The sequence below is a fragment of the Neopsephotus bourkii genome, unplaced genomic scaffold, assembly GCF_033783945.1.
Source record: "Neopsephotus bourkii isolate Nb327-2 ecotype Australia unplaced genomic scaffold, CSIRO-AGI_Nbou_v1 NB_1768, whole genome shotgun sequence".
Taxonomy (NCBI): Eukaryota; Metazoa; Chordata; class Aves; order Psittaciformes; family Psittacidae; genus Neopsephotus; species Neopsephotus bourkii.
This window is the reverse complement of record NW_026902242.1, coordinates 11,242,501-11,250,818: the sequence shown is the minus strand read 5'-3', so window position 1 is coordinate 11,250,818 and position 8,318 is coordinate 11,242,501. Positions and strand designations below refer to the sequence as shown.

At 46.5% G+C, this 8,318-nt stretch overlaps 1 long non-coding RNA gene across 1 annotated transcript in view; it reads right to left on the bottom strand.

The window, feature by feature from the left end:
* Positions 1-6,602: 6,602 nt before the first annotated feature.
* LOC133226035 (uncharacterized) overlaps positions 6,603-8,318 on the bottom strand; it is an 8,032-nt gene continuing 6,316 nt past the window's right edge. Inside the window, exon 3 of the long non-coding RNA XR_009729368.1 lies at positions 6,603-8,318. This exon is cut by the window's right edge and continues 229 nt beyond it. This is a non-coding gene — a long non-coding RNA (uncharacterized LOC133226035).

The following is an 8,318-nucleotide window of genomic DNA, read 5'->3' as shown; positions in this document are numbered from 1 at the left end:
TTTTAAAGCTAAGCTTTAAGGAGACAACACTGGGCGCTATGAACCTCCCGGTAACAACATTGCTATCTCCTCCAGCCCAAGTTCCCCTTTCCTCTGATGGGATCGTGCAGCCCAGCCTCAGCCCAGGAGAGTCCCAAACCCAAAGGCATTACCTGGAGTCAGGACAGGGTGCTTGATGAGCGATGCTCCCGAAGCAAGTGCCATGCAACCTCACTGCTGGAAGAGTCAAATGAGCATGTCGTTCCCTTGTCAGCTGCTGGCTGGTGATCCCTCCCTGACACCCTTCCCCGGAGGACTGCATAGATAAACACCCTCTATTTGAACAAGTCCAATGACAGCAAAATTGCTTGCTTGTCTCTAAAAAGACTCTAATAATGTGCATCAAGGGAGAGGCCCATGGTCTGACAGACTTCTTCTTCCCCCAGAGTGGAACATAAAAACACATTTCAGCAGCAGGGAGCACACAGTCTGAAATGCATCCCTAGTTAATTATATTCAAAAGAGTAATAATAAAATAAACTATTAAATTTTAGAACTCCCTCTTTAAAGTATTAAGTATTTTCTTATCGTGGTGCAGTTAAACTGCAGACTGAGCAACACTTTGAATAGCCTTCTAGGAAGGTAATGCAGAGGTCGTCATGAAATGAGCTGCTCTAGACAAATCTCATTCCATACAGGCCTCTAATATTGCACAAACAGCACAACCCATAGCTTTATCGCAGCATTCAGTTTAAATATCTGGTATTTACAGCAAATGGTCATGTGTGAATAGAAAGCACATCTGGTCAGCAGCTGCTCAGGAAGGTCCCACATACCATGGGAGAGCAGGGAACTGACCCCTGCTTTTAAGAACAGGGGTTCAATTCCTGGCACAAACACTGAAGCTAGTTTAAAAACTCCAGTGGCTGACAAGATGCTGGATTAACGGCTGTGTCATAGCCCAGAGCGTGGAGAGAACCTGCTTTGATGCAGCTCTGGTAAACAGCAGTCAAAGGCCAAGAGGGAAGGATGCAATGAAAAATGGAGGAGAGTGGATGAAGGTTATTACTAAGGAGTTTTCTTCCCTTTTCATTTGGGTAATTTAAATATTTGTTTAACGTTTAAAATTAACAAGATTACAATTTGAATACAGGAACACTATAAAATCCTCCTTCCCATCTAAAAGAAACAAACCCAAAACCAAACAGAAATGGAGCAAACTGCAGCAAACACAAAGCAGACAGCAGAGATGTCCAAATTCCACAAACAGCTCATCTTTTCCTCTCATTTTCAGTTGATTTCAACACCCTCACACACACCCCACAGTCCCCTGACCCTACAAACCTGCTCAAGACTCCAGCATGGATGGTCTCCCTCGGCTGGACTTGCAGGCAGACACTGAGGTCACTCAGGCACCTTTAGCTTCCAGCGGGGAATACAGGCTCTATGGAACGGAGCCATGACTTCAGTGAGAAACCCCAAAAGGGTCAGAGTCTCCATGCTGGTGCCCATTTCTCTCCAAGTGGAGGGAGCCTAGAAAGCAAGCCTGGATGCAGCTGACACAGTTAGGTGAGATGAATCCCATGCTTTATCCAAGAACTTGCCTGGACGAGTTCATGGATATCCAGTGGCTCTATAATGATATCCAAGACCAGCAGGTGTTGATCCATCCCTGAATGAGACAAGGGGTGTCAGACTGGGGGATGGTGAATCTTGGCAGCTCTGTCATCCAGGAAACACAACAGGAGCTTCAACATTTTCACCTTTTCGCACAAAGACACTAAGAGGAGAACACGCAAAGGAGAAGATGGATTTCATTCCTCAAACAAACTGCCTCTTCTGGGACATTTGGCGGTTTCCCCAAAGAAAGCTGCTGTCATCTGAGCCGTCAATTCAAAAGTTCATTCAGCCTCTGGATTGACTGCTACCACCTGAGTTACACTAATGAGCAACTATGACTTGCAAAACGTAGTGACTCTGCCATACCCAGAGCTCCCATGCACCCAGGAGGCTCAGCTCACCCTCCCACTGGAGAGGTACTCATCACTGCACATGCACAGTGGTCAGCCCAAACAGGGCTTTGGCAGCTGAGTGAGCCCTGTAGACATCTCTTGCCTTCACTGCACAGTTAACTGGACATCCTCAAAGCGTATGAAGCCTGGACAACAAACAGGGTTGTGCTCAAAAGGGCAAGTGCATCAGAGGATAGTACTAGCAAATAGAGCTGAAACCTGATGTGCTGGAGTGTGAAACTCCCTTGGACTTCCTATATACATATGATTGAAGACTTGTAACCTCAATAACACAAGAGAGGTTAAATTACTGGGAGCAAATCAGGGTTGGACTCCCACTTACATGACTGCTCTGCAGCCCAAAGGCTTGGGGGTAGCAGTGGCTGCCCTCATTCTGGGGTCTGCCCAGCCAAACCAGGAGTCACAAGCAGTTTGTCTCCATGGAGTACAGAGGACACACTCCCACACTCCTTTTCTTTCCCTAGAGGGTTTGGCTGCAGTGGTTCCTTTCACCCAGAACTCTCTGCAACTGCTAGCCAGGGTTTATCCATCCTTGGAAACACAAGTTATTTCAAACAGTGCAGTCTAGGTCCCACCTGCTCCTGAAAGCCCAAAGCCACCAAGCTCTGACCAAAGTATCCAGAGGTGCATTTGTGGGCTGCATGACCCAGCATGTTTTTTACATCTAGAAAAGAGAAATGTTTTCTGTAGTTTAACAAGTTATTGAAAGGTCAATCCAGAAAGTGTCTGGCAATAAAAGTACTCAGACACTTCTATTTCATCTCCTCTAGTGAGGATAGTGTAGCTCAGCTCATGGAGACTTACCTCAGGCTATAGCTCAGCCTACAAGGGCTCATTCCTGGCTCACTCTTGTTATTTATGTACCACACTGCGCACCATCAGCCTAGGTGTTATAGAAATACAAGTTTAAAAAGAGGTGTCTGCTCCTCTTTAGATGTGGGAGGGAAGAGCGCATCCCACACTTCTCAGCATTCAAGCGATAGATGAAGAACTCTCCATCAGCCGTGCTTTACAGCTGAAATAAGCAGACCATCCATAGGGGAGGATAAATCATCTTGCTTTGAGATTTAACATCATGCAGAGACAAGAGGCAATACCTTCTAAAATGTGCTCGCTCCTTATACCCAGCATGGTCTCATCCCCAAACACTAACAGAGCTGGTGGTGGTGACACTGTCATTTCAGTATAAGCATATACCAGTCACAGCATCTTTCCACCACATCTGCCATCACTGCTACACAGTAACTCACATCAGAAAGAAACAATTACATGGGAAAAAGGCAAAACAAGACTGTTCTAACACAAAGCTAGCAATAGAGGCAGGCAGGAATTCCACAATGTCAGATCAACTGAACCTCTTATTTCCTTTCCCCCACACTTTTACTCCCCCCTGCCTGCCCAGTAGTGCTGCTGGTTTTGAATGTGCTGGCACCTGAATCCAATATAATTGATTACCTAAGCAAGATGAACAGCATCTGATTCCTCACCAGAACAGGCCCATGGCCTCCAAAGAGTTCCACATGCACAGACCACCTGTGAAATGACGATCCTTTCACTAAATAACAGATTTCTTTCAAATTTGCCTTAACTTTTTAACTTTGATGCTTCTCTGTGAAGAAGACACTGCATTCTGCACCCGGAATGCTGTTCACAGTTACCCGGAATGCTGACCACAGTTACTGTGGTCATTCCAGACACCAGCATATCCCAGTGGACAAACACACGGGAGTAAGCACAGCTCGGAGCCCTGCTGATTCCCAGCAAGATTGCTGGGGCCGGTGATGCTGCACAGTCAGGCCAACAACCTCCAGAAGAACAAATGTAATGGTTTCTGACTCCTTTCCAAGCCAGTGTTTGTTGGGAAACATCAAAGCCAGTGGAATAGTAGGTGTCCCAAAATGTCTTAATTCAGAGAATTAGTGTTAACTGAGTCTGATTAGCTCCATTTATCTCTAATTAATTACCTTTACCTAATTAGACACCCTGTTTCCAGTAGACATGGAGTCAAGTAGACTAGATTATTAGTGTAGTCATTGTGCTTTTACAAAATCCTGAAATTAATGAAACGTGCAAAAGAATCCACGGCTTTAATTGCACAGGTGTTGCCTTATGGCAAAGCTTTATCATCTGATTACACCAAGGGATTATTAGTGACTTTTTATATAGAGGATGAGCCTGTGAAATGTACCTTAGCAACAGCTCATTAGTTTAGGGTTGTTACTGTATTATTTATTACATCCAGCCTTCCCCATTATCTAGATTGATTCATGAACCTATATTTTCCTCCCCTCTGTGCAGGAAATAAATAAATAAGTGAAGGCTGGCTATTGCCGCCCAGCTGCAATATGAGGGGAAAGCAGAGCCTATTCTCCAGCTACCAATATCCACCCTTTAAAATAAAGCTTTAAAGTTGATTTAAATAAAGCTATTTTTTTTTCCCCCTCCCTCAGCAAGGTAATCAATTTAAGCTGCTGTCATACTGGAATGCTTTCTACATGCCATCCAAAGAGTTTGGGCTATCTTAAATCTTTTCAGATAAATAAAAATACATTATTGGGTTGAAGAATGCAGTGCAATATATTTACATCCAAAATATTTGGTTTTTCCTTGCTATAACTCATCCTTTATGAAATCTATCAGAAATATTTTATTTTGATATTTCTTTTAACAGCTCAGTTCTTGGCTACTTCAGGTTTGGAGGGGTTTGCCAGAGAGAAGAACTGCCTGCATAATAGAACCAAGACAAACAAAGCCAAATAGCAACCTCTGTGATAAGAACCCCTTTCCCCACAGAGGAGCTACTTGCAGCCACAGTGGAGAAGGCTTGACCTTACCTTTTTGTATCCTCCTCAGCAGCATCCACCCCACTGGACTTGGCAAATATCACTGGTACAACAGCGCCAGTGCTACCCTAAGCAGAAGAGGCTTCACTGACCAACCAGCAATGTCTAAGCAGCCAGTAAACAAAATGATGAGGAATCCTTTCCTGGATTACCTAGAATATTATGTAAAACCTTGTTGACCACTTATCACTAAATTTAAAAGGAGAGAACGGAACAATAATTACTAACAGTTATTATGCATGGTATGACAACTCATTTGAGAAGCAATCATGACTAGGCAGTGACAAACACGACTATGGAACTTCTTGTGGCTGCATTACAGAAAATATGAATTTTTATCTCAAAATGATGGCTTTAACAGACTTAGCACCTAATTTTGCAGTGTTTTCCTGGGGTTTCATGTGGCACACATATCAATGGTGTCATCCTGCAATAAAGACACTAGGGCTGCTCTGCCCCATCAAGATGACTTCTACGAACAGAACTTAACTAAACAAAATTAATTGCCACAGGTTATTTGGGATTGCTGCTCTTCCAAGGCCTGCTCCTCCCCCACACCCCCCAAACTCACAGGCCACTGTGGTTTCTATATGGGCAAAACCCTTAATCTCACTATAAGAGCCTCGTATGTGACCTCTCATTAGAGTTATGTCCCAGGAAAGCCCATCTTGAAGAGACTCCAGTCCTTCCTGCCTCCCTGGTGCCGCCCAATAGGATATAAAGGATCTCTCTCCCTTGATCCCTGGGGACATCAATCTAGCTGCCCTCCTCCAAGCAGACTGCTTTGGACCATAAAATACATCTGCATGTACCTGCTCACCCCCTGTGAAATCCCATGGATCAGCACTTACCTGGAAAGTGCAAAGTGCAGGATTGACCCCTTTCTTTAAAACCCAGCAGCATGGGTGATCAGGGAGGAGCAACTCTCCCAGTTCTTCCTTGAAGGTTTCTGCTGAATGTGGAAGGTGGAAACCTTCAAGGAAGATCTGGGAGACTCTCCTCAGTCAGCCATGCTGCTGGGCAGCAGGTTATCCAAGAGCTGGCAGGTAGGAAAGCCCAGGCATGAGAGAACAGGAGATCAAACATCACTGAGGACCTCTGATAACACATTAGACTGCATTAGAGGTAACACTGGAGGAATGCTGGGAGCCCCCCGATCCTCTTACACGTTTTCAGCACCATAGGTGCTAACTAGTTGGAGAAGCTATGGGGTCAAAGCCCTCTCCCATGCTTGCAGCGTGCTGTGTTCATGTGCCTCATATTAACTGATTGTGGTAAGAATAAGTATTGCCAGTGAGATGCTTGCATGGGCTTTAAAGCAGGATCCCCACTTGCATTTGCATCTTGATTCATGATCAGGTCAAACCTTTCTTCCTGCACTCCCCTTTGATTTCCCACTAAATACAGTCAAACTCATGAGCTCTGTCTGTCCCCCAGTACAGCCACGGAGCCCTGCCCAGTGTGTACCAGCGATGTTGGGAAAAGGTTGTTGCTCAGGGCTCTGTTTCTCACACTGGTTTCAAGCACATCTGTACAGAAAACTTTCTTAGGAACAGAAATTCCCATGGGATGAGGGGTTCACTCTCTATCTCACCATGTCCTCCTCAGAGAACTCTGACCTCACCTTCAGTAATGAACACAAGCAGCACAGGAGACAAGAATGAGATGTATTAAATATTTATTTAAAGGACACAAGTTTTCCAGTGGGAGGAAGAGAATTACATGGGAGAGCTGCTGGTCACAGCTCTTAATAGGAGGCAGCCTAGCAACCTGTGGAAGAAGGAGGGCCCTGGCTTGCAAGGGATGGTGAGCACCAGGAACACCTTAGGTGTCCCCACAAGAACCGCTTCTAGAAAGCGAGGAAGGAGCCAAAGGCAGACCCCAAAGTAAGCACTGCTGCTTCACCTCTGTGATCTATTTTCCATTTATAAGCCTCAAGTGCTTCCCAAAGGCAGGTATCACACACTGCCCACCAGCCAGGAAATGGAAGCAAGGAGGGAAGGCCGCTCACTAAGGTCATCTCTTCATCCTCCAGCTTGCATCCTCTTCTAAATGGCACATGCCTGTCTTTCCCACAAGGTGCCATGTCAAGAGGGACTTGCTCTTCTGCTTTTCCCTTTGTCCCTCGGTGGCAGCCATGGAATGGATGCTGGTCTCTTTGATAAGCAAGGCCCTGGCATGCTCCTCCTGCTGCTGGCACCAATCCTTGAGGAACCGGCTGGCACCAGCTGTTGAAGTGAGCTCAGGCTGCCTCCCATGCTCCAAACGCCAACTATTTGGAGGAGCCAGACACAGAGCTGGCGGGTCTAATGGGAGAATGCATCCAAACTTGACTGGTGCCTCCTGCAGGAGCCAGGCACTGCTCAGGGGATGGACCAGCTCTTGGCGACCAACACAGCTTTAGAACATTAAAGCATACATACAGGCACCAACTGAGTGAGGATAGTGGGGTCAAGGACAGCAGGCATCATGGCACCAAGTAATGAAACCACCATACGTCCGAAGTGGATCCAGTAACATGAGCTGGGGCAAAGGAGTGTCACAGCATTCCCTAAAGACAGAAATCACAGACCAGAGGCTCTCAGGCCTAGGCACCCTTTCCAGCCACAAGGTCCAGTCTAAGCTTCTGCACTTGTTCTTCTGAAAAAGAAGAGGTCTGAGACAAATCTGTTCCCTCACCCAAGCAGTCCTTGTTAAATCATCTGCACAAAATAGGCCCCATTTACTGTTTGTACCAGAGCTCTTGACAGAGGAGCTCCTGAATTTTTGTGCTTGGGAGCCTGAGCTTGCAGACCTCATGGTAGTGGCTGGAGCTACTGCCAGGGAAGCTGTGGCTGCCTCATCCCTGGCAGTGTTCAAGGCCAGGTTAGGTGGGGCTTGGAGCAACCTGCTCTAGTGGAAGGTGTCTCTGCCCATGGCAGTGGGTTGGAACTGGATGAGTTTTAAGGTCCTTTCCAGTCCAAACCAGTCTGTGATTCTGTGGACCATGGTTTGGTGATCCTTCCAGCTGCTCCCTAGGGAGCCCTGCAATGTGCTGTCTGGGAGCTCACTGTCATGGTCCAGGTTGAACTGGAGCTTGGACTGTCTATACCTTCTTTGCTGCTAGCTTCAGATTAAAACATCTCTCCTGGTGAAACAACAGCATTAAGCTTGTTTAATGTCCACCCTCAGCTAGCAGCAGAGCTGGCCCTTCTCCAGGGCTGCCCGGATGTCTAATAGCCCACAGCATCTCCAGACGTGCAGCAGCTGCAGAGCCACCTCCTCCAGCCCCAGCAGCTTTCCCACCCCACTTTCCAGCTTCCCTTCTCCGGGAATATTTTTTCTTTAACTGTACTTCCTCACCTTTTCAATCACCCCACACCTGGGCACGATGAATAAGCAGACCCACAGTGCTCACACCTTCCCTGCAAACCCAGCATCTGGCTTTCGAGACAGTTCCCTTCTCCACATCCCCATTCCTGGG